The following is a 23,445-nucleotide window of genomic DNA, read 5'->3' as shown; positions in this document are numbered from 1 at the left end:
CCTGCCATAAAGACATGAGAAGTTTATTTTTCCTTAGGATAAAGGCAACTGGCAAATACCAGTGGCCACTCTAAATATGAGGTGAATTTAAGATGGACTGTGTGTGACAAATAGTCTTGTCAAGTCCTCTTACCTGAGGGCTAGCTATTGTCGATCTTGAGAACATGTGATCCTGGGTTGTATCTGCCTGACTATGCACAAGGCTGAGAGTTCTTATTGACCTTACGGTCTCTGGTGGGTTGCCCATGATGCGCATCACATCCTGGTTTCATGCTTATTCAACAAGATAACAGTTTTCTACTTGTGTGGAGAGGTTTTGTGGGTCAGCAGAGATTTTGTTTATAGTTATATTTCCCCAACAGTTTCTACCTCAGAACTCCAAAACACCGAAAATTCCTGACATGGCATTATCATGAAATTCTCAAATTTCAGTATAGAATGCCACTACCGTTCTAGAAAGTCATCTTTGAGTAATTATTATTTTTAGACTTTTTATTGTGGTAAAATAGACATAATATAAAATGGGCCATCTTAACCATTTTAGGTATAGAATTCCGCGGGATCAAGTACATTCACGTTGTTGTGCAACTCTCAGCACTATCCATCTCTAGAACTTTTACATCACCCCAAAGTGAGACTCCAAACTCGGGAGACAAACATCCCCATTCCCCTCTCCCCTCAGCCTCAGGTAACTAGTCCTCTACTTTGTGTCTCTACGAGTTTGACTACTCTAGATCCCTCATACAAACAGAATCATACGAGAGCTGTCTTTTCTTTTCTAGCTTATTTTACTTACAAAAATATCTTCAAAGTTCACCCATGTTGTACCATGTATGAGAATTTAATTCATTTTTAAGGCTGAATAATATCCAATTGTACATATATTCCACATTTTGTTTATCCATTCATCCATTCGTGTACATTGGATTGTTTCCACATTTTGGCTATTGTGAATAACGCTCCCGTGAACACTAGGGTACAAATATCTGTTTGAATCTCTGCTTTCCATTCTTTGCAGTATAGTGGAATTGATAGATCATATGGTAATTCTAAGTTTAATTTTTTTCAGGCACAGCCATATATTTGAGTAATTATACCATGTTCATTTATTGACAAACCAATAAGCAATATGAAGTCATAGTTATTATGATTTTTATGCAATACTGAATCTGAAAGTCCTTGCATATAAGCCCACAAATGTTGAGAAAAGCACTCCAATAAACAGTAGGATGTTCTGGAGGGAACTTATGGCCCAGAGACCATGCTTGGAGCATTTGTGTTCTTCGTCCAGCAGACAAAACACAACTCCGAGATACGGGTTTCAGTGAAAATGAACACCAAGGAGCTGAATGTTGGAAAGCCTAAGACTCCAGGACAGAGGTTTTCTTCAGCCAGTAGGGTGGATTCACAAGGTGGGTCATCCAAAATGATAGAATACCTGCTAGAGAGTGCAAGAAGACAAACATGTTCACCAGGGTCAGGATGGCGCTTGTGGCTCTGGCCTTGTGGGAGGGTCTGGGGCAAAGTCTGTTGCGGTGAACGTGGTGGACTTGCTGCTTGTGCTTGTGCAGGACAAGGACCATGGAGCCACTATGAGACCCAAACACACACCATCAGTAAGGAGTAAATGACTGCAGATACACAGAATACCAGTCTCTCAGGACTCAGTGACCAACAGTATCTGTAAGTGTTTTCCACACTCATATTCCTGCTGTGTTTTGGGTCTTTTACATTCATAGTAATAAACATTTACCAAGAGATGTAGGATCCAGCAGATGAAACAGCAGACTCCAAAGCACTTTGGGGATCACATTCTGGGCTCCATCCAGCTAGAGAAACTGGGGCAGAGCTTAAAGGCCTGGGATCTACTGAGGACGCAGCTGGTGCTGAGAGAAACCACCATGACTTCTCTGTGTAAACAGAAGACAAATTTACATCCAGCATCACTGAGAAAAGATTTCAATCCAAAAGCCACCACTGTCTGAGGGATCCCTTTAGAGAAAAGAACCAAGTTGTTAAGTAAGACCAGTTTGTTGAGAATCAGGTCTGTGGGTCTCAAGACGTGTGCAGTGAGCAAAGTAACATTATAAAGACAAAGGAGAAAACACTTTCCAAGGATTCCAGCACCAATCCGAGTGAGGAAGCTAAGACTCCAATATAAGCTAATAGAAACCAATCCAGGGGCCAGCCCGTGGTGGAGTGGTTGGGTTTGCGTGCTCTGCTTCAGTGGCCCAGGGTTTCGCCAGTTCGGGTCCTGGTCGTGGACATAGCACCGCTCCTTGGGTCATGCTGAGGTGGCATCCCACATGCCACAACTAGAAGGACTCACAACTAAAAATGCATAACTATATACCAGGGGGCTTTGGGGAGAAAAAGGAAAAATAAAATCTTAAAAAACAAAACAAAACAAAATCAATCCGTCCATGTAGAGATGATGCAGTTTGATTTTATTTGAATCAGAGGAACCTGGAGACTAAAGAGAAAATTGGGTTATTTTCCTAACATCCAGGAAATGTCTTTTCTCAAAAAATCCATTATTCCCAGTGAATCTGAACATGAAGGATGACTTCTGGTTTCTGGTTCTGCGTTAAGGAGCTTGGAACTTGCCACACCGACCTCGCAGAAAGTAAAAAGCTAAACAGACTGGAAAACAAACAACTCTTCTTGGACCCATAAGAGAGGGTAGGACACAGGGCAAACTGCTGCTCCTGAGATTGGAGGGACATATGGGTGATCACACAGAGTCACGGACCAGCGGAGCAGAGAAACTGAAGAGCAGAAGCTGCCATGGGAACCAGTGCCAGGCAGGAAACCTGAACTGTAATTGGTGAATTGCAGGAGGCTCAGTGCCGGCAACTCTGAGTTAGAGACTCCAGGGGCCCAGTCATAAGGGAGCCCCCCCAATACTGAGAGATTTACTCCAGGAGCTTGACCAGATTCACACAGTAAATATTTAAGGAAAAATCCCCTTGATTAGTTAGCAATGTTGATTGCAAACTCCAGGGCAACCACCACCACAACAAAAAAGAAGTATAACTGAAATGCTAAGAAAGGAGAAAAAAGGAATTATATAAAATGCTCAATTAAAACCAAAAAAGGCAGAAAAAGCGTGGAACACAAAAATAGGAAAAAAGAATAAGGGCAACAAACGAACATGAAGAACAGGCCTTTTGAAACCACAAATCTATTTCTTGCAGCATAATTTCTAAACGACAAAGATTGGAAACCTCCCAGCTTCAGTCAGCGCAGGGTGGAATGAATCCCGGCGCCTCCTACGAGGGAGCCGGGGCTGCTGTGGTCGCGATGAGGACGTTCTCTTGATTGTAACCCTGACGGGACTTACTGTGATGTGCAAAGAAACAAAAAGAAAGCCTCAGGACATTCTGTGCCATTAGCTTTATTTTACTAAGAACCAGAGAGAAATATACATTGATATGTTTTTGTGTATCTTTATATTTTAAAAATGGAAGAATAAATCCTAAAAACTCTAAAATGGGTATCTGTGAGGAAGAGAGGAAACTGCCAGGGAGACAGGACGAAGCTCCACTGCTCTGACTGTCTCTTGGTTTGGTTTAGAAGTTTATACATATTTTTCCCAAATACATAAATTGCCAAAAATATTTTCAAATATAATTCATAAACCTAAAGAGAAAATCTAAAAAAATAAGGAATAAATGTAACTTTATTCCAAATTAGGGTTTAACTAAGCAAAGAGGATTTCCACTGAATTTTAAGCAAAATTATTTTATTACCTGTTCTGCATTGATAAATAATTGAACAAAATAAAAGTAAAATGTTTAGGTAATAATATTATGAATAAATATGATGAGTAATTCATTTCCAGATTTTACATATGCACACATATAGTATATATACATAGTCTTTAAATATCCTCTTTACTGAAAGCAAGACAAGTTTCCTGACGAAACTGCTGGATCCACATCTAGAGCAGGCAGTGCAGGGGAGGAGCTCTGAAACTTCCTGCACAAGAAAGCAGAGGGGCCACCAAAGACCACCAGGTTCATGGGAACAGAACAGAAAGGTTGGCATGAAGGAGCCCCACCGGCAAAGGGTGGGACATTTATGGCACCAAGTAATATTTGTAATGATTAAAATGAATATATACAAACCTATATGTTTAATACCGCTATAAAAAAAAAACAAAAAAAATCCTTACAACTGGGGAATGGTAAAGAACCAAATCACGACGATGAAAACGTGAATGAAATAAAGAAGAAGGATCAAGATCTTTCTTTCTCTCAGAACTATTCCTCAGGAAACTTTCTCTTCTTGGTAGATGGTTTCCACCCAACAGAGGCAAAAGAAGGACCGACCTGGGTCATCCTTACCCTGACTGTACAGTCACTGAACCTCAGTGGCTGCCAAACTCCTTAGGAGCCAGTCAGTGGTGAATATCCTACTGGATGGATCTGGCTGATGATACAGGAACCTCCTGATTACATGGATCATAATGTCACAAAAATAGAGACAAGTGTATATTATATTTTCATGTGATGCAAAAAGAAGTAGACAGAAGTAGACATGAACACCTATGAATGAGTCTACCTGAATGTTAAGTAGAATAACTATCTGTTTAAGGAACTATGGGGCAAAAAAGTCATGCAGAAAGATACCTCAAGGAGGGAGTAGGCCAAGTCAGAATAAGGAGAGTTCTGTATGATAAATGACCTCTTTCAGGAAACAAAATATTTCAAGATAAAAGACGGAGGGTATCTGTAAAATATAGCAAAATCAAGGGACATATAAATATTATACAATGGTTAGAAAATTGGTTGGATGCTGATTCAAACAAAATATTCTGAATATTTAATAAACCCTTGCAAATTTTAACAATGACCAGGTACTCAATGATACCAAAGAATTAATATGTTTATGGAGGAGAAGATACTGTAAATAAGAAAAAGAAAAGTGTGTTTGTCTTTTAGAGAAATCAATGATGTATTTAGAGATGCAATTATATGGCTGCCAGGATTTGCTTGAACTTAATTAATTCCTGGAGAACTGGGTACAATTAGACATGAAGTGAGTTGAGCCCTGGATTGTCCTGGTGGAGCTGGGTGGTACATCCACATGGTCTATTATTCACCTCCCCATCCTTTGTAGATGTCTGGAAATTTTCATATTAATGTTTAAAAATTCTTATCTCAACATTTAACAGATATGGAGACTTTACTCTTTGTCTGCTGCAACACTTTTTTTCTCCCAGGCACAATAATTGTATACCGTGCATCACTTAGCCTGCAATTTTCAGATAGTGTTGTGGTGAATTGAAGTCTCTTTATATTACTGTATTCTATCATTTTCAGAAGCCAGGTGCAAAAATTTAAATGCCTTCCCTATTCAGAGAGTCAAGTCAAAGGAAGGAGGCCAGCCATGCGGGCAGAATTGGAAAATGCAGAATGCAAGGCCCAAGGAAATGGGTGGCCGTTCCCAGTCCTAACTTTTCGTTAACATTTGTGTTACCATGTCATCAACTCTAGATTGTTTTTAAAAAATATCCTTAATTTTTACAAAAGCAAATTTCCAATTAAAACCTAAAGCACACAGACAAAATCCATCTACTGTTTAGGTGAGACTTACTGACTCCCGCTTCCAGACCCCAGTAACGGACAAAGCTGTGGTTTCCTAAGGGAGCACTACCTTCAGTACACTTTTTACTTTTTCCAACACTAAAGAGCACCCTTTCAAGCATTAGAGTGGTTACAATTAGCAGCACATGAAAATCGTTCAGAAATAAGATCCCATGCTGAAATCCACCATTTTGCAAATTCAGTATCCAGTGTCTCTAGCAAGGACAATCCAGAAGGTAAAAGTACAACCATACTTAATTCCGTGGCAATCACACATTTACCTTTTAACCTGTGGAGATGACTCAGCTGAATAATTGCTAAATAAATTACTAATTGGTAAGTGGAATAAAGTGACATTAATACTTATAAGAGTTTAGAAAACGCTCAAATGCTTAGTAACATGAATAATTTACGAATTTTTCTCTCTAGAGAGAGTGTTATATTTGAACATATGATGAAAAAAGTGTTTTGAGAAAACGTGTGCAAATGTACAGAACAACGACGGAATTAAATAAATATTTATATTTATTTATGGAATAAATATTTCAAGAAAATGAAGAACACAAAATAGGATCTAACGAAATGTAGACAGAAACAATGATCTTGCATGAAATGCTTTGATATTTCAAATAATTTGATCAACTAAACATGTGTGTACAAAAAGCGTAATTTATAACTAAATGCAACTTTCCCAAATATCCTGTAATGGTGAAAGAAGAAAAGAAGAAGAAGAAGAAGGAGAAAGGAAATGAAATTGAGTGAATGGAATAGTTCTCACAAATATTCATTTAAATTATACAGCTTGTTTATAGCGAACCAAGGATATAGAACAGAGAGTCCAAAAAATAATTTTAAGCATTTGATAGGTAGGTAGATAGGAAAATAGATACAGAGATAGAAAAGTCATTGGATCTATTAATTTTTTAAAAACCAGAGAGCTAAGAACTAAGGTATACAGCAATTTAGGAACTTAGTGTATAACTAAAAATGAGATAAAAATTAGTTGCAAAAAGGTTATTAAATACACGGCATAAAAATATTTGGACATGTAGTTGGAAAAATGGCAAATTTCTACTGCATGTCATTGAGATAAATGTATTCCTAGACTGGCTTATGAACATACAAATTAAAATACTGTAGATTAATCATATAGGATGTGTGTACTTTTTAAAAACATGAGTTGAGGCAAATACACATGAAGCAGTAGGAAGAAAGTGGGGCATCATACAATAATCTAGGAACATTAGAATATGCGCTAGCAGAACTCACGGAAAACGAAAGACAGAGACAGCCCTGGGGTCTAGCGGTTAAGATTCAGTGCTCTCACCCCCGCAGCTGGGGTTCGTTTCTGGTCGTGGAACCACACCACCTGTCTGTCAGTTGCCATACTGTGGTGGCAGCCGCTCAAGCAGAAAACTAAAACGAACTACTAGGATACATAACCATGCACTGAAACTTAAACAAATAAATAGACAAATAAAATGAAAGACAAAAATATAAAGATGAAATACAGAATATTAGAAAAATATTTTATATAACAAAACATGAAAGGGAGGTTGTTGGTAAGATTTTAAGTGCCCATCCTAAACAATGAGATGAGAGCATATGTCTTCTTGGCAGATAAATTATATAAACAAGCCTTTCTCGGGACAAAAAGTACCATCAAATATAAAATGCGTTTCTCTCAAAATTATCATGCACATGTAAAATAAATTTTAAAAGCCATATAATGCTTCATTAAAAATACATTTCTTTGCCAAACGTTTGACTTAGAGGCACAGCTTCACTTTGTGTAACGAATCTTGATCTTAGAATTTTGCGTGATCATATCTAAACAAAATTAAATGAGTTAATTGTGGTTTCTGTTTGGTATTTCTTAAAGCAGAATGAGAATAGAATCTTTCTACATTTACATGATATTATTAAGTAAAAAATAAATTTTTCTATTCATTTGATTTGACAGAAAATTTTATAATCACCTAAAATTTACATGTTTCCCATAGAATTCAAATTAGGATTCATCAAAACAAGAACTGTCTTTATTTCTGCAATAATATTTTACTTGTTTACTTTACTAATTAGCAAGTTATTAAATTACAGTAAATGAATTACCTGGCATTGAAATTTGGGAAATAGTAGAATCTAGATGAAGTGCAGATTATTTAAAAGAAACAGGTGCGAAAAAATAAAAAATGTTTCTGGAACGATACACAATAATCAACAACAGGTTAACCTCAGTGTGAGTTATAGAAGATGGAGAGAAAAGTGGGTGAGTAAAAGACACGCATTTCATTTATATGAACAAAAACCTGTTCAAATTTTTCTTAGGAACAAAGTAAAAAGTTTGTAACAACAAATAAAAGCAAATAAGAGAGAGAGGAGAATGCCCGGTTAAATCATAAAGGAGTTATAAAAATAAATTTGAATTATACGCAGGCCAGACAATTGAGTAAGAGAGAACAACAGAATTTTGGTAAATATTTTCAAACAAGAAACTATCCGAATCCTGGACCAGCTGTGGTTGAGGACCCTGGTGCCCTTTAAGAACGGCGCTCATTTAGGGAAAAACAAAGGCCTTTCTCCTTCCCTCCTCAAAGCGTCCTGCGGAGGCCCAGTTCGGGACCACCGGGCACATCCTGCTGCCCGCGCGGTGACAGGCGCGCGCCCGCCCCGCAGCTCTTCCCGTTTGGAGCAGGCGGAGCTTTCGCCGCTGGAAGACCGAGCCGGCTGACAGCTTCGGACACGCGGCGGATCTGGGGCAGACGCAGAGGATCGCAGGCTGTCACCGCACTTCTAATCTGGTTACAGGGCGGAGTCGCGGGAAGACGTTCACACGTTTGTAATCCCCGATCATTCCTGCTCCCTAAGCCTGGCAGTCTCTCTCACTTTAAACAAAAATGAGATTTCTATTTCACTGCATGGGAGACACAGTTCACCTTCCTCACACCCAACCCAGAAGTGTTCTCAGAGATGAAATTACTGGTGCCAGAAAGCGCGTGCTGCTCCGCAGAACCCAGAGTCAAGGAGATGGAGGTGACCGGTTTTGCACTGATCAGAGAAAGTTCTCACAGACACACCATCACAGCCAAGCAAGCAGGACACGCCAGCACAGATGTCCCGAAAGTCCTCTGTCGCAGGTGCCATCAGACACCAGGTGTGTAAGCAGAAGCCAAGCGCTGAGCACACTGGCAGCATCTTGTGAGCAGGAGCAGGGGCTGAGAGGGAGGGGTCTGCGCTCAGGGAGAGGATTCCAGATGGGCGCTCACAGACAAGGTGCAGGGAGACGTCAGGCCCCCTGGGACAGGAGGTGAGAGTGACTGCGTCTCATGAACCCTCAGAAAATGTCGCTCCTGCATGTCTTTTTCTGTGTTCAGTTTCAGCCAAGGGGGTGGGGAGAGAAGTCATGTCCACACCGTATTTCTTAGGAGGTTTCTAGAGAAACATTCTGCTTTCCTGGGAATCCGGCTCTCTGTCTAAAAAGATGGCCCACTTACCAAATGCCGTTGCTTGCTGGGACAGTAGCCACCATGGTCACGCCCTGAGCACAAGTGCAAAGGGGGCATCTTATCCCCGAGATGAGGCTGGGAAACAATGAGGTCACCTCCCTGCTGGGGACTCATTATCCTTTCCCCTGGAAGTGCAGGGACAGTGTCTGCATGGGGAGTGGAAATTTTCCCAGAAAAACAACTGTGACATGTGCAAATTACTAAAAGCTATTAGGAACCATTTGTCATGATTAAGCAATTAGAGAGACAGACCGAGAACCGGGTAGAGAAAACACCTCTCAGGGGCCTGGACAAGACCAGGTGACAGTGACAGGGAGACAGGGACACTGAGGTCTGCAAAGGGAGAGAAGGAAGCTGAGAAGAAGGCTGCACGTCATTTTTTGCCAATCAGAAGGGTTTTGCCTCCAAAATATGATTATTTTTCAATTCTGATAACTTTGTACCATGGCAGCCTGGAAGGGAGAAGGAAAGAATCAGTTAGGACAAAATGGCTGAGGGTTTGAAATGACCTTGCAGAAAGTGCAGACACCTTTCCTCACAGCTTCAGTAGGCACCGGTCAAGCATCACTGTCTGCCACACATTGTTCTTGGTATCTGAAAGGGACCAGGGAAAATGAATCGCAAAGATCTGCCTCTGCTGAGCCAATATTATAGTCAAGAAAGATGGACAATAACAAATAATAAATAAAATCTTCGATGTGGTACATGATGGTAAGTGCCATGAAAGAAAAAAAAGAGCTGGGTTAGCGGATGAGCAGGACCGAGAGGATGATGCACCATCTCCTGGGAGTAATGGGTGCCCTCATGCACAAGTGACTGTTTCAGGCAGTGCTTGAGAAAAGATGGAGGAGTAAGCCAGGCAGATGTCTTGTGTATATCACCCCAACCCAGGAAGCAGCAGTGTCATGTCCCAGGCAAAGCCAAGGGCCAGTGCACATGGAACCAGGTGTGAGACAGAGTGTAAGGAGGAGGTCGAGAAAAACACGGGAGAAAGACCTGTAAGGGTGTCCAGGTTTCTATGAGAATTTTGAATAACTCTAAGTAAAATGGGAGCCATCACAGGATTTGACCAAAATGCAGACACCACTGGTGAGTGGAGAATATGCTGCTGAGAAGAAGGGGAGGAAGAGGGATAACCGTCAGACAACCGATGAGCAAACCCACAGAAGAGAAGATGGTGGTTCTGTCCAGGCTGATCACAGAGACAGTGGTGCAAAGTGGTCCCACTGCAGATACATTGTGGGGACAGAGCCAGCAGGATGTCTGTAGGACTGGATGTGGGGAGTGAGAGCAAGAATGAATCAAGGATGGTCCCTGGTTTGTGGGCTCAGCAACTGGAAGGGTGAAGTTGGCCTCAACTGAGGGTGGGAAGGCTGTGGCCAGGGCAGCTCACATTCCTGTGAAAATCACACAAGCAAGTGAAAAATACTCCTCAGGTTGAATGCACATTTTACTCCTTATTAAACCATAGTAGGTAGATGTATAGTGTCCTATTTAACTGTCATATCGTACTATGAACATCTTACCTTCAATTGAAAGTGTCGTGAATGAGTTATTCTATTCATTTTTAAATGGTGAGACATGGTGTTAAGCTTCCATCTGCAGCCTCACCTCTTACCACCCTCTCCACGCACAGAAACCTTCAGCCTCCTGTCTCTGCTCGCCTTCCCTGAATAGTCTGTGTCTGCACTTGCGTGCATTTTCATATCCCCTCATCTCCTCCCACTAACGCTTCATGAACAAATGACACCCTTGTGAAGTACCGTGGCTGCAGCTGTGGAGAGAACAGACACAGAGCCTCTGCTCCCATGGACATGCTGGAGAAAGGCAAGTGTGATGAAATAGGGCCTGCCCTCGACTCCTCCCTGAGGACCTCTCACCTCTCCTCCAGGTTACCGCTGAGAACCCTTCTCTATCACCCACGGCTTCACTAACCCTTGCTCTGCCCTCGTTGTTCCCATAACATTCACATCTCCCTCACTTATTGCGGCACCATGTTCTGATTGTTTGTCTTCCTACCCAACTGGTCCCTGGGCCGTGCATCACAGCGTCCCCGTGGCCACAGAGCTCCCAGGAGGTGTTTGTGGTATATGAAGGAAGACAGCAAATTCTTTGCTGTTCCTCCCACAGAAAAGTGAGTCTATTTCATCTCAACCTGAAAGTGGATGACTTGCTTGACCAAAAGAATTGGTGGATGGATTTTTTTTCTTAATTTCTGAGAACAAGACAGAGAGTTTGCAGTTTCTGTGTGGGTCTCTTGAAACACCCTGGGCTGCCGTGTAAGAAGTCTACCCACGTGTAAGTGCCCTGGTTGAAAGTTCCCACTGAGCCCAGCCTTCCAGCCATCTATGAGAAGGCACAGCAACGTGAGTGAAGTCATCCCAGACATTCTAAACCAACCCACACAGCACCCGAGTATCGCCAAGTGATTGCCATTGATGCCACGGGGAAGAGCAGGCTCACCCAGCTGAGCCCTGTTCAATTTCCTGACCCCAAAATTATGAGAGCTAAGGCATTGTTTGATATTTTAAACCACTAATGTTTGGTGTCATGTTTTTTTGCAACAATAGACAACAGCAAAAGTAATGAATTCTTTCACTCGCCTAATTCCTAGCCTCCTCCAAGGACAAGTGGACGTCCCACCCTCTCTTTGTAAATTCTTTCACAACTCACTTTTCCCTCTGGGGACCTGTCATGGTCCAATGAGCTGAAGAAAATGAAGAACTTACCTGACAGGTGAGGTTCTCTCCTTGAGAATTCAAGAGAAAAGAAAAATTCTAACTTGGAGAAATCAGGACATCTGAACTCTCCTGACTCTTTTCAGTGCCCCTCAGGCTTCCTTGAAGACACTCAGGGTCTCTGTCTCTCAGCCCCTGCAGAGACCAGCCTTGGGGGGCGACTCTCCTTCCGTCCCCACCCTGGCAGGCCAAGCTTATCCTCACGATGCAAACTACTGGACAAGTCAACCAGCAGATCAGGTATCATGGTCACCTGGAGGTGAGAGTGAACCGTGCCCTGTGGCCCCTGACCCAGGACCTGTCTTTGGAGGATGTGCTCATGTTCACTCAGGGAAGGCAGACACAGCCTTCACCTGGGAGGCAGAAGTGTGAGAGAAACCCTGCTTGGGTGTCAGGAGATCTGCATTCTGGTCTCAGGCCTGACACTTCCACTTTGTGTGACCTTGGGCACGTCCCTTCCCCTCTCTCCCACACAGAGGTAGCCCTCTCTGTGACTGAGTCCCATTGTGGACAATGAGAAGGTTAGGCTATTAGTTCTGGTGACCGTTTAAACAAACTAAGAGTTTTCTCCCACTTCATTGAAGCAAGATTTAGAAACAATAAAGTGCACCCATTTGAAGCACACAGTTCATTGAATTGCGATAAATGTTTGCACTTGCGCAGCCACCACCATAATCAAAACACAGAACCTTCCCGTCTCCCTCAATATTCCTCGTATCCCGCTGCTGTCAGTCTCCCCCAGCCCAGATGACCACTGATTTGATTTCTGTCAATAGGTTTCTGTTACCTTTTCAAATGTGCTACATAAATGAAACATATACCGTGTGTTTGGCTTATTTTACTCAGCATGATGTTCCTGAGACTCCTCCATCCTGTGGCATTTAGCAATAGTTAACTGCTTATTGTTGCTGAGTAGTATCTCGTTCTATGGACATAGCACATTTTATTTATCCATTTACCTATTTCAGGAGATTTGGTGTGTGTCCAGATTTGACTAGTATAGAATAAAGCTGCCAGGCAGTGATCACATTTATTCAAGAGATGAATGAATGGTTAAATACTATGTGTTGGCCAGTTCCTAGTCACATATATGGAGACACTAGACGACAACAGTGATCTGTGCACATCAGGACGCAGAACTAGTGATTGCTAATCCTGGACAGGAGTCCCCAACCCCTTGGTTCAGTGACAATTTGCACTGGCTCTGTGTTTACCAATAATGAGGATTTCCTGTGTTTTGCAGATGTTGCCTTGGGATGACTCTGGCCAGTCCAAGTGGCATGAGCTGGGAAAGACTGATGGCTGATAAAGAATCCACTTTCAAGACAGGGCACTCGCTTGACGGGCATTTTGGTGCTGCTGCTCGACTGGACTCTGGGGCAGGGTGCCGGGCAGCGTGTCAGATGGCTCTCAGCTGAGAGGGTGGGGGAGGCCAGGCCAACACCCTGAGATCCAGGGATGGGTACAGGCATGTTCCCTTTGATCCTACTCCACCCACAGTGGAAACCTCACAACCCAGCCAGAAGGAAAGACGGGAATGTGAGTGGGCAGGCTCAGGCCCAGGAAGGGGAGAAGCAACGTTAGCAGAAAATTTGCAGTCTCCACCACACAAACATTTTGTTAATTTTATCCTGAGTATCAGTAATCTTTCTTTGGTTATAAGGCAAATAATTTTCTTTTTAATTTCCTTTTTGGCCTTATGATTCTCATTTGTGGAAGTGTAATTTATTTTTGGATACTTATTTTATATGTGGCAAACTTCAGGAACCAGCATAACTACACCAGATATTCATGACATTAGTTTTTGAAAATCTTCTATGTAGATAATCATACAATTTGAGAGAAATTATAGGTCTATAAATGGTATTCCAATTAGTGTAATTCTTTTTTGTCTGTGTCATAGCCCCAGCGAGAATGTCTGGTATGATATTTAATTTAAGCACTAATAATGACAGCCTTGTTTGGTTGCAAATCTAAAACACAAAATTTCTGATATCTTCTTATGAAAATTCAGGTTTATTGTAGTGTTTTCATCGATAAACTTCAACTAGTTAAGGGTGTATCTTCCTATGCATGGTCTGGTGTTTCTATTGTGAATGGCTTTGTATTTTACTTTTTCTTTTTTTTTAGTCATGTGACTTTTTTACAGTTAATATGTTGAGTGCTATTAATGTATTTCCAATAATAAACCACTCTTGAAATCCTGAGATGCTTTCAACTTGTATTACAGTCTGTAAGCATAGTTGAAAATAATTAACAAGTTTTACAACAACGCTCTTCTAGCATCATACAATGAGCTGGGGAACAGGAATCTCTGAAAGATTCCAAATAAGTTTGGATACATCCCTTCACTGACTGATTCATGGAACCCTCTTTCTGTAAGTCTGTCAGGGTTTGGGATTTTCTCTTGGAGATTATTTAAAAATAGGAAGTATGAAATAGATTTGATATTTTTTAATTTGATCAAGAAAGGCATGTCGGGGGATTTGACTTTTTTAATGTTTTTATTGTATTTATATTAAAATTTTTATTTTATTTTATTTTTCAATCTAAGCATTGAGTTAAAATTGACATAAAATTCTCTGATATTAGAGTGCACATGGTATGCTGGTGATTTGATACATGTGTACATCATAAAAGGATTCCCACAACAAGTTAACACATCCATCACCTATTTATCTTTTTTTTGTGTGGGAACATTTAAGTTCTATTCCCTTAGCAAATTTCCATTTTACAATACAGTGTTATCAGCTATAGTCACTGCTTCTTACATTAGATCCTCCGACCTTGCTCCTGTTATAGCTGAAAGTTTGGCCCTTTCACCCACTTCCCCTATTTCCCACACTCCCAAACCCCCTGGGATCATTTTTATGGTCTCTGTTTCTATGACTTTGACTTTTTTTTAAATTGAGGTCATAATGGTTTATAACATCATGTAATTTCAGGTGTACATTATTGTTTATCAGTTTCTGTATAGACTGCATCATGCTCACCAATAGTCTAATTTTTATCCATCACCATACGTATGTGCCCCTTTATCCCTTTCACCTACCTAACTTTATTATTTTTTAAAGAATCTACATATGATACCATGTAGCATTTGTCTTTCTCTGTGTTGCTTATTTCACTTAGCATAATGTCCTCAACAGCCATCGATATTGTCACAATTGGCAAGATTTCCTTCTTTCACATGGCTGAATAATATTGCATTATATATATATATACCACATTTTCTTTGTCCATCATCCATTGACGGACACTTAGGTTGTTTCCATATCTTGGGTATTATGACTAATGCTGCAATGAACATGGAAATGCAGATATCGCTTCAATATCCTATGTTCATTTCCCTCGGAATTATACCCATAATTGGAATTTCTGGGTAGTACGGAGTTCTATTTTTAATTTTTTGAGGAACCTCCCTACACTTTTCCATGGGCTGCACCCATTTACATTCCCACTAACAGTGAACAGGGGTTTCTTTTTCTCTACATCCTTGCTAACACTTCTTATCTCTTGTCTTTTTGACGGTAGCCATTCTAACAGGTGTGAGGTGCTATCTCACTGTGGTTTTGATTTGCATATCCTGATATTTAGTGATGTGAGCCCTTTTTGATGTGCCTGTTGGCCATTTGTCCATTTTCTTTGGATAAAAGTCTATTTGGTTCCTCTCCCCATTTTTAAATGTTATTCTTTTCTATTGAGTTGTATAAGTTCTTTATATATTTTGGATATTAACCTTTTATCAGGTAAACCATTTGCAAATATTCTTTCCCATTTGGTAGGTTGCCTTTTCATTTTGTTGCTGGATTCCTTTGGTGTGCAGAAGCTTTTTAGTTCGATGTAGTCCCATTTGTTTATTTTTTATTTGTTCTTCTATTTGTTACCAAGACCAACGGCAAGGAGCTTATCCCATATATTTTCTTCAAAGAGTATTATGGTTTCAGGTCTTATATAAGTCCAAGTCTTTCATCCATTTTGAGTTGATTTTTGTCTATGGTGTAAGATAGGTGTCCAGTTTTCCAAACACCACTTGTTGAAGAGACTATCCTCTCCCCATTGTGTCTTCTTGGCTTTTTCTTTTCATAAATAAATTAACTATATTCACATGGGTTTATTTCTGGGCTCTCTATTCTGTTCCATTGATCTACATGTCTGTTTCTAGGCCAATGATGACATTTAAAAGCCTGTTCATTTCCATACCCTCATATTATTCTTGTGTTAGGCTTTATATTTATAAACTTGCATACACTCTGTGCAATAGGTATTCGGCTTAAGCTCATGCAACAGGCTGTGATGCAGCCTTACCCTTCCCATACCTCCATTCACAAAGTCTTCACAATCAGGTCAAGGGCAAGTTTTGTTAAACCAGAATGACTTGCATGCTTTCCAATTAGCTAAATAGGTCACCAACTAACTTTTGCCCTCTGTAGTCCTAAGGTCCTTTTTTCTTTTTCCCTTCCCCAAAGCCCCAGTATATAGTTGTATGTCCTAGTTGTAAGTCTTTCTAGTTCTTCTATGTGAGCCACTGCCACAGTATGGTAACTGACAGACGGGTGGTGTGGTTCCGTGATCAGGAATCAAACCCAGGCTGCCAAAGTGGTAAGTGCTGAACTTTAACCACTAGGCCACCAGGGCTGGCTCCTAAGGCCATTTCTGGTTTTTCTTTTTTTCCTTTTTTTTTTTGCTGAGGAGATAAGCCCTGAGCTAAGATCTGTGCCAGTCTCCCTCTACTTTATGTATGGGTCACTGCCACAGTGTGGCTGACAGTGGTGTAGGGCTGTGCCCAGGATCCAAAACCACAAACCCAGGCCACTGAAGTGGAACACGCTGAACTTAACCACTATGCCACAGGGGCCAGCCCCTCCTAAGGTCATTTCTAACCCAGGCATACCTGAATAATTTTAAGAGGAAATCTCAATAGAAAATTATACCTTTGTCTGATGACAGCTAATGGATGCTGTCAAGCAATGAAGTCACAGTAGATAAAGCAGTTTCCTTACCCACACTGACCCCATGGGGTCACTCACAGTCAGAACCTTCATAAAGTGAGCACTCGCTGGCTTGCTCTAACTTTGTCTTTCTCAATTATTTCATTTCTTTCCATGTTTATCCCACTATTCATTATCTATTGCCCTGTTCTGCCACATGCCAAACTGGGTGAGGAGTGTGGGACAGGTTGTCGAGAGACCAAAGAAAAGACCTGGAGACAGGGAACAAGACATATAGGTTTACTGGGGAGTTACTTATAGGGAAGGTCCAGTGGCACCGGCTGGACAGGAAATGTGCACACACTAATGCCCCCTGAGAGAAGCTTGCTTACGTAGGCAGAGGAACAAAGGCCGCATGCCTGTCAAGGGGGATCATCCCCGTATGACCTGCATTCCAAGGACCAGAGCCCTCCTGGAGGGCCTCTGTGTTCCCTCAGACTGCGAGGGTCTTTGTTCTGACTCTCTCATGAGAAAACAACTGGGTTAGCCAAGCCCAGGACTGTTATCATCATTAGTACTGAGCCATAGCCCAGACAAGGAGCCTCAAGGACACATGGTTTAAAGGGCACGTGTGCTAGTGCCCCTATACTCTGCCCTCCATGTGTCCGAATGGCTCTTACAATCTTATTGTGCCAGTCTTCTGCAGCTTCCCTTGAGCGAGACACAGAGGAGCACTGCAGCCAGAGATCACAACGGCAATAGAGAGCACAACATGAAAATAAAAGAAGTAGTTAAAAGGCAAGGACACCAAAGAAAACATGTCACCAGGTGGAGGGGAGGGATTGTATCCAGGCAGATATGGAGTCAGTGAACAGGTTGTCAATAGCCTGTACATGAGCAAATAAGGAGGCCACTGCAGAGGAAACATTGTGGGCATAATCAGGGATAAATACACAGCATTCTACTTTGATCAGGGGACAGGTTCCCCCTTGGGCTGCAGTAAGTATGTCCAAAGCCATTCTATTTTGTAACACTACTTGTCTCATTTGGGAGGTTTCTTCATTTAGTAGAGTTATTGCATGTCTCGTATCATTGAGGACTTTTGCCACATGTTGGGCTAGGGCAAACACCTACCATTCTATATCAATAACTGCAGCCTGTGGGGAGAAGATAGCAAGGGGGTAAAAGCACCCTGCAGTGCGTCACACACGATGGCGTGCATGGACTGCCTCCCAATTAGAAGGAAGCTATTGAAGGGAAGACAGGATGCATGCAGGGATGTAGGGACGCCCCCATGTGCATCTGCCAGTCCAGTTATAAGGCAGATAGGGCCAGCCACAAGTGCCACAAGCCCACAATCACCCAGAGGAGAGGCATAGTCTCCTTTGATGGTGTTGTCTTGTTTTCCCAGCCATATATCAGCAGTAATAATAATTGTTTGGTGACACATTGCTTTACATGTCTACCCCGCATTTTTTGAGATGCTTTCATTTGGTGGTGTGGAGTCATTGTGACGTTCAATGCACCAGGGAACGGAACCTCTTAATTCTATTTGTATAGCAGTTAACCATCCTACACCTTCAAGAACAGAGTACCCCACCTTTGGGGTTATATTTACCTGCTCATGAACAAGCTGGAAGATATACTTTCAAGAAGTAGCATAAGAGGGCACGGACAGGTTTCTTGGTGGGAGGGGAGTAGAAGTGGGAAAGTGGACGATGCTCTTCCACTCTTGCCGGGCTCTCCAGTCAGAGGTGTTGGAGCTCAGGAACGCCATGGTAACCCTGTGGTTGAAGAGAGAGGCAGCTCACTGCACACCAAGCAGTTGGAGTGATTTTGTACACCAGCAACAGCGTGTGCCCAAGCAGCGAAAAGGTTGGCAGACGTCCTAAGAACGAAAAGTAAGATGTTTAGAGGAGACTATAAGGGGGAGGTCATGACCGTTCAGCAAGACATACACAGTTGCAGTGTCTTAAGTCAGTATGGTACTGGTCTGTGGTTCCAGACCAGGCTGGCAATACCACACTGCTTGTCCAGTTGGTGCGGGCACTGCAGGGACACAGATACAGGAGAAGGGAGGAACAACAACATACCAGAAAGAAAGGATGAACGTACCTTGGGGAATTGGAGGCCTTCAATTAGTAAGTTTGGAGGTTTTAGATGGCTTCTCCACAATGAAGGGTGTTACTATGATATCTTCTTCTAAGCCTGTTCCCCAAGGGGCTAAGAGACCCCACCAGCCAGGCCCCAGCTCCCAGTCCCAGGGCGAAGTGACCATGTGGGTCCCGGTAGGGAGTTCTTGTGGCAGAGGCAAAATCAAGTTGTTCTGAATGCCAACCTGTGGTTGTAGTGTCTCTCCTTGATTAGCCCTTGTCTGTAGATGTCTGGCATATCAGGTCCTTGTGTCAACATTTGATACGCAGTGGGTCAGGTGTGCCTCTCACGTTCACTCAGTTGACGTATTGCAGTTGTCAGGCCTCTTGTCCAGTGGGCTAGGGTCCTGTCTTCTGTCTTCAGCTGTTTCAGAAGCCATCCATTTGTTCCACCAGCCCTGCAGCCGTGGGGTTGTATGGCAGGTGAAAATGCCAATATATGTCCATTTGATCAGCCCATGTCTGTATCTGGTGGCCAGTAAAATGCATACCTTGGTCACTGTTGATGTTTGTGGGAACACCGTACCCAGCACAGAGGTATCCCAGGCCACTTATGGTGGTCTTCTGTGTGGCCCTCTTGCTGGGGTATACCTGTAGCTGTCCTGTATACGTATCCACACAAGTGAGGGCATACCTGCAGCCATCAGAGAGAGGCAAGGGCCCAATGTAGGCCACCTGCCAGCGTTGAGAAGGCTGGTTGCCGCTAGCAATTTGGCTTGTGTTCAGGGGAATGGCCTAGGGTTTCTGCAAGGAACAAGAAGGGCACACCTGACAGACCTGCACCACATCAGCATAGGACAGGGAGAGGCCCAAGGCCTTGGCAATAGCCTATAGGGTCCTTTGTCCTTTGTGTAGAGTCTTCTTGTGTAGCCACTCTGCCACTCTCTCGGCTGGTATTTCTTTCAGGAGATGGATCCGGAGCCAACTCGTCTGCTTGTTGGTTTCCTGGCAGCGTTGTCGCCTGAGATACAGACACATGGTACACTGCTATTGTCATTCCCTGGACCTGCTGCCAAATATCATCCTGGAGCTCTATCCCCCACAGCAGGTGACCATTAATAGTCCACTGTCATGTCCATTGTGCCATCCACAGGGTGAGCCCCCTTCCACAATTGAGACCAGAAGCCACCGGGCACTCATTTATTACCTTGCCTCTGTCAGAGATTCCATCCGAACCCCTCTGGGTAACCAGAAACGTCCAATTCACACGGTTGTCCTTGTGACAAACATCCAAGGACTTGATTTGTTTCACTGCTATTTTGGCTTGGGTGAAGGCTCGGTGGTCTGCCAGTCTCTTTTGCACCAACTTACAAAGAGGATAGACAGCCTGGATCTTATCTATGACAGTAGCAGGAACCACTTTTGTCTTACCGGACCAGACAACACCCAGATATTTGACAGACAACCCAGACCCTTGTACTCTGTTGTCGTTCACCACCCATCTTCCCTGGTGTAGGTGGGTGACGAGGGAGCGGGAGGCTTCTTGAAGGTCTGGAAAAGACTGGGAGGTTAACACGACATCATCAATATAATGAAACAAGGCAACATCAGGGGGCTTTGTGCACCTGCGGTGCTATAGAACCATTGCCGCAGGCTGGGGTGAGAAGCGCCGGAAGCCATTTTACTCATTTCCACCCCCGACGAAATGCCTTCTGTTTTTGTAGACCAACACGTTGTTATGTTATGTGGCCTCCGGTCCCCCATACCCAAGCCACCTGCAAGGCACTGCAGGGATGGGTCAATGTCCCTTGGCCTTCCCTCTAGTGGAGGGGACTAGGGTGTTCTCAGGCTGTCACTGGGGGCGCTGTTAAAGCCACCAGAACAGCTTTTGGCTGTTTATCACTTTTCCCCGCAGGGGTGTTTTCTGCTCCCCGGGGCTGCGGCAGCCACCACACAGAGTGCTCTCTCCCTCCGCGCTTTGCTCAGCCTCAGTGGTGCTGCCCACCCAGAGGAGGGATGGAGAGTCCCGGCCACCAGCCACTCGGGACTCAGGGACCCGCTTCGCCCCGCCTCCGCCCCGCTGCCAGTGGCTGGACCACGCACTCCCCGCGCGCCCCCTGCCCCGCAGGCGCTTCGCGCCCAGGCGCCGCTGGGCCTGCCCTGGCCCTGCCAGCACCCACGCACCGGAGGCCGAGCAGAGGCAGCGGCGCTTCTTGTGACTGCCTTACTTTTGATAAATTGAAACTCATTTATTTTAATCTCAGCCAAACTGACCACACACAAAACTCCTCAGGGTTTTACTTCCACAAATCTTCTGGCACTTTTTATATTCAGAATTTGTCTCATGCCTTCTCTTGTTTTCTTTCATAGTACTTTAGGACAAATTTATCTTTCTTAAAAAAACAAAGAAAAATATCTTTATTCTTTATACCTTCTTTACTGAAAACATACGTTTTACTTTCCCTGTATACAGACTTTCTAGAAATATGGGCTTTCTCATCATTTATCACGCCCAGGACTTCCCCTGCCTTCATTGCTAGCCATCCCACGGTGAGGAGGGGCTACCCCACAGGCGTAGCAACAGCCTGGGCTTTTCTCACACCCAAGACTTACCCCTAGGCGTTGACGTTTGATGTTTTCAGGGCGTTCCAGTACTCACACGGTGGGCCCCATCCATCAAAGATTTTGGCAACCGGGCCCCACAGGGAGGATATCAGCCAAGCCGGGGTTACCCCCACAGATTTCCCTTTCCCATCCCCCATAGTCTTGGTGCTCGTGGGGTTTTTCTCAGTCTCCCGGCTGGCTCACCAGCCATATGCCCAGCTCGGTGAGGAGTGTGGGATAGGTTGTTGAGAGACCAAAGAAAAGATCCAGAGACAGGGAATGAGACATATGGCTTTACTGGGAGTTACTTATAGGGAAGGTCCAATGGCGCCGGCTGGACAGGAAATGTGTAACCACTACTGCCCCCTGAGAGAAGCTTGTTTAAGTAGGCAGAGGAACAAAGGCTGCATGCTTGCCATGGGAGATCATCCCAGTATGACCTGCATTCCAAGGACCAGAGCCCTGCTGGACAGCCTCTGTGTTCCCTCAGACTTCGAGGGTCTTTGTGTTAACTCTCCCATGAGAAAACCGCTGGGTTGGCCAAGCCCAGGACTGTTATCAATGTGAGAGCTGGTGCATAGCCCAGACAAGGAGCCTCAAGGACACATGGCTTAAAGGGGTACAAAGGGGAGTTGGCCCCATGGCCAAGTCGTTAAGTTCACGTGCTCTGCTTCGGCAGCCCAGGGTTTCACTGGTTTGGGGGGATTTGGGGAGAAAAAGCAGAACAAAAAGGGGGCACATAAGTTAGTGCCCTTACATGCCCCTGTAACAAATCACTGCAAACTCAGAGGCTTAAAACACTTGCAAACGTATCAGCCCACAGTTTCTGTAGACAACCTATAGCAGAATCTTGGTTTTTGACTCACTCTGAAAATCTCTTAGAATTGGTCTTTGAATTAGTCTTCTGCCATTCAAAGAGATTATTGATTCAGTTGAAATAATAGCTACCATGTTTGTTACTAATTTCCATTTTGTTCCAATTTTTGTCTTCCACTCTTTATCTGTTCCGTGTGGTTTTGTATATTTTTTAAAGATTTTATTTTTCCTTTTTCTCCCCAAAACCCCATGGTACATAGTTGTATATTTTTAGTTGTGGATCCCTCTAGTTGTGGCATGTGGGACGCCACCTCAGCATGGCCTGAGTGGTGCCATGTCCATGCCCAGGATCCAAACTGGCCAAACCCAGGGCTGTTGAAGCGGAGTGTGCGAACTTAACCACTCGGCCATAGGGCCAGCACCTGTTGTGTGTGGTTTTAACTGAGCATTTTATATGATTTCATTTTCTCTCATTTCTTAGCATATCAGTTATGCCTCACTTTTTACTTCCCTTAGTTTTTGTCCTAGAGTTTGCAATCAACATTGACAATCCAAGTCCACTTTCAAATAACACTATACCACCTCCTGGGTAGTGTGAGTACCTTATACTAACAAAATTACCCCAATTCCTCCCTCCAGTCACTTGTACCATTGAGGTCATTCATCCTACTTATGTAAAAGCATAATAAGCATATATACACACACATACACATAAGACATGCAGATAGAATACATTGTTGGTATTACTATTTTGAACAAAGTGTTCTCTGTTAGATCAATTAAGAATAAGAAAAATATTTTTTATTTTTCCTTCGCTTATTCCTTCTTCGACACTCTTCTTTCTCTATATAGATCCGAGTATCTGACCAAGATCATTCTCCTTGTCTCTAAAGAAGTGCTGTTACATTTCTTGGAAGGCAGGCGCTATGGTCTGAACGTTTGTGTTCCCGCAAATTCATGTTGAAATCCTAACCGCTGAAGATGATAGTGTTGGAGCCGGGCCTTTGGGAGGTGCTCAGGGCACCAGGTTGGGGCCCGCGTGAACGGGACCAGTGCCCTTAGGAAGAGCCTCAGAGACGCCCAGCTCCTCCCCCCACGTGAGGACGCAGCAAGAAGGGCTGACTCCGCACCGGGAGGAGGGTCCTCACCGCAGAACTCGCCCAGGC

The 23,445-nt window shown here is 43.4% G+C and overlaps 1 protein-coding gene across 4 annotated transcripts in view; it reads right to left on the bottom strand.

Annotated features, from left to right (window-relative positions):
• Nucleotides 1-506: 506 nt before the first annotated feature.
• LOC106825602 (zinc finger protein 850-like) overlaps nt 507-23,445 on the bottom strand; it is a 44,582-nt gene continuing 21,643 nt past the window's right edge. The window contains exons 3-5 of one of the 4 annotated variants that reach the window (XR_011498366.1): nt 18,882-20,420; nt 1,754-18,654; nt 507-1,590 (exon numbers count right to left, since the gene is read on the bottom strand). The gene's annotated coding sequence lies outside the window, so the exon portion shown is untranslated. Of the gene's footprint in view, nt 18,655-18,881; nt 20,421-23,445 lie in introns of all 4 variants that reach the window. The other 3 variants (XR_011498367.1, XR_011498368.1, XR_011498365.1) reach the window with 3 other exon arrangements.

This window comes from Equus asinus, chromosome 26 (genome assembly GCF_041296235.1).
Source record: "Equus asinus isolate D_3611 breed Donkey chromosome 26, EquAss-T2T_v2, whole genome shotgun sequence".
Taxonomy (NCBI): domain Eukaryota; kingdom Metazoa; phylum Chordata; class Mammalia; order Perissodactyla; family Equidae; genus Equus; species Equus asinus.
This window is presented reverse-complemented; position numbering and strand designations above follow the sequence as displayed.